Below are 3,697 nucleotides of genomic sequence, written 5' to 3' on the forward strand. Positions count from 1 at the left end.
ATATCATCTTCATCAAGTTGTTGTTCAGCATTTGTAACAAAAGTGAACTCTGAATTAACTGGTGCCTTGTGTCATATTCTATGTTACTAAAAGGCAAGTGTGAGAAAAATTAAGTGGGGTTAGTCATAAAGACAACATTAGGAATGTTAAAAAACCAAACAAGTAGTCAGACTTTACTTCAATGAGGTAAGATTGATAGGTTTCACTTCTATTTCCAAAGTATTTCACTGCATTTCTGATTTGTGTGCAGGTTTGAGCTCCGTCTCCAAAAAACATGGGTCTCCTTTCCAAAATCACAAAATTAAGATGGATTCCTTCAGCCCAGGATTGGAAATCAATGAGCTGTGAAAGTTAAGATCACTGAGAAGTTTCAGCTCTTCCTTAACTTGCCCTCCTGGAGTCTAGACCTTAATGGGCAGCTTCACATCCCATCTGGTACAAACAATAACATCTGTGCTCTGTGAGGTTCAACTTCACAGTCATGCCCTAGCCCAGTGCTGATGACAGTTCAGCTCAAGCAGACTTGAGACACCGGTAAATTTCGGATAAGGAGGAAAAAGAGCTGACTTCCTGCTGTGGCTGCTGCTGCTGCTGCTAAGTCTCTTCAGTCGTGTCCGACTCTGTGCGACCCCATAGCCGGCAGCCCACCAGGCTCCCCCGTCCCTGGGATTCTCCAGGCAAGAACACTGGAGTGGGTTGCCATTTCCTTCTCCAATGCACGAAAGTGAAAAGTGAAAGTGAAGTCGCTGTCGTGTCCGGCCCTCAGCGACCCCGTGAACTGCAGCCTTCCCGGCTCCTCCATCCATGGGATTTTCCAGGCAAGCTGACTTCCTAAGAGGTGTCTATTCTGCTCTGAAGTAGCGCTTACCAACATCTAGATTCCACATTCACTTACTTCAGTTCCCCAAACCACCAACCCAGCAAGATTAAGATTCCTGGAACAGGAAACAGTAGCGGAAATAAAGTATGCGCTAAACATTTCTTCTCAGGGTGGGAGGTGGGAGGCAGGTTCAAGAGGGAGGGGACATGCATGTATCTATGGCTGATTCATGTTGACTTGTGATAGAAACCAACAGAATATTCTAAATTATCCTTTAATTAAAAATAAATAATAAAAAAACACAAAATACTTCTTCTCACAAGTTAATTAAGTGCAGGGTTTCTATATTGAGCTGTAATGAGGATCAAGTACTAGTATTTCTTTTTACTGCAAAGTCTCATGTGTGGGAACTCTGGTCATTAAATAGTTATTTCTAAATGGCCTTGAGAGATCAAGATTTGTAGGAACTGATAATTTTGCTGAGAAACAAATTAAAGTATTTGCTCTACAAGGTGATATGTTATTCTTCTCGATTATTTAGGTAGTAACTCATGACTCACAGTCTTCCTATACTTGTGTGGTGGTAGATGTGAAGCTGAAGTGAAAGGTTTAAAGAAGGCTTAGTACCTGTAATTTGAAACATTTGTATAGGCTTTAATACATATATTGTTCTCTATATAATTTACATCAGTTATCAATTGCTATGTAACAAATCATCACAAATTTAGCGGCTTCAAACAGCAACTTTTTTTCTTTTTGCTCACAAATCTGTAAGGGTTTGGGCAGGGCTTGGCAGGGCAGATCATCTCGGTTCCTGTGGTGTCCTGTGTGGGGATTTGAGGGTGGGGAGGGCTGGAATCTTCTGAAGGCTTATTTACATCTAGCTGTTAATCCTGCCTGTCTACAGGGACCTCAGGTGGGACCATCTCCATATGGCTAGGCCCCCTCACAGCATGGCAGCTAGTTCCCAGAAAACAAGGCAGAAGTGAAAGTATTTTTATGACTTGGTCTAGGATGTCATGTGGCATCATTTCGGCTTAACCCTATTGGTTGAAAATCTGGTTCAAGAAGGGACGTGGACTCCATTACCAGATGGGAGGAGTGCCAGTATCACTCTGTGAGATGAGCAGGTTGGATGGGATCTGTTGGGGAGGTCATCACTGGAAAACACAATCAACCATAGCAACCCAAAACTTAGAGGCTTGAAACAACATCAGTTTATCATTCTCAGGTTTTTGGTTGACTGGGTGGTCCTTCTTCTGGTCTCAGGATTGGGGTCACCAGAGCTGAGAGAGACGGGATGTTTGGGCTTCTCTAAGTCTTTTCACAGCATGTCGGTCTCAGGGAGCATTCTACAAGGGCAAAGGTAGGAGGTATAAGCCTTCTTGAGGTGCAGACCCCAGAACTCACATATCATTTCTGCCACATTGAATTGGCCAGAGTGAGATACAAAGTGAGCCCAGATTCAAGAAGTGAAGAAACAGAGTCTGTCTCATGATGAGGAGAGCAGAAGAATACCACGGACATCTTTTTTCAACCAGTACACATGGCCTTATGGCCACAATTATTTATATTCTGTCCACATGCAGAATATACTCAATTCCCCCCCACCCCCACCACAAGTCATCTACCATTATGCCCTTAGGCTCTGGCTTGATGTGAAGGCCATCAAAATCATATTTGGGTGAGAACGAGGCTCCTGGGTGTGGGTTTCAGGTTCCCCTCTGTTACAGCTTCTTTTGGTTCAGAGATTTGTGAACTGAAAGAAGTTGCTTGACACCCCACCCTACTACCCCCACTCAGCATGCAATGATGAGACAAGGATGGGACAACCACAAAGGACAATCCCAGGCCTAAAGGGGAGCTGTGGGAACTGCTGGTTCATGGCAAACCTGAAATCCTGCCGGGCATGTTTGCTCATTCCTTTTACTCTGGGGTCAGGGAATAGTCCTTAGTTAAGGCCTAGCTTTGCTACCGCAGAATCTTCTCTGTTCCATTCCCAGGTGTTAGTTCAGCTGACCTACAGAAACTTCAAACCCCACACAACACTCAGAAGAAGCAGTGTTCACAGACTTCTCTACTGGTCCCACAATTATACAAAGTCTAATTCCTGTAATAAATTCCATATGCTATATCACTCAGAGTGTCTCTGTTTTTCTGATCCAACTCTGAATGATATAAGACCAATTAAAAATAGCTGACTCCATCTGTCCCAGCATTTTCTTTAGTGGTATTACTCACTGTGGGCTTTGGATCTCGGATCTGAGATGATCGCTGTAAGGTTAGGAAAAGAGTAGCGGCCAACAGTGGAATTTTGATGCAAGGAATTTCAGGGGACATAGACAAATTTATATCCTTAGAAAAACAACCAGTTTCTATCTAGTTGAACCTATGTGAGTTCAAAGACCTCATGGGTGTGCTGTCTACAGCCATAACAGCAAAGCTTCTAATTATACTTTCCATCAGTTAAAACTCTGAACAATCCAGAATGATGGCCTAGATCCTGACCTGATTAAAATAAGGAAAGGGCTAAACTATTATACTGACAAGCAGGTGGCAAGACAAACATTGGTCCTCTCCTATTCTGAGGGATGGCTCTGTGCCCTGAGATCAAAGGTGGGGCTTCTGATAAAAAGCAGCAGCACCGGCAGCACTAACAGAGGAAACACAAAGACTACTTGTGGGTCAAGGAGAGCAACACCACAGCAACCTGGAATTAGGTTAAATGCTAGGCTTCTTCCTTCTATCTGATGAATCCCTTGTCAAAGGACTAAGCTAATCAGCACAATATGCTTAGCTCCAGGCCATCTCAGTGCAGGCAGCACAGGAAGCCAAGTGGCTGGTGAGCTGTAACTAATGGATGAACCATATAGTCAA

This window comes from Budorcas taxicolor, chromosome 16 (genome assembly GCF_023091745.1).
Source record: "Budorcas taxicolor isolate Tak-1 chromosome 16, Takin1.1, whole genome shotgun sequence".
NCBI classification, from domain to species: Eukaryota; Metazoa; Chordata; class Mammalia; order Artiodactyla; family Bovidae; genus Budorcas; species Budorcas taxicolor.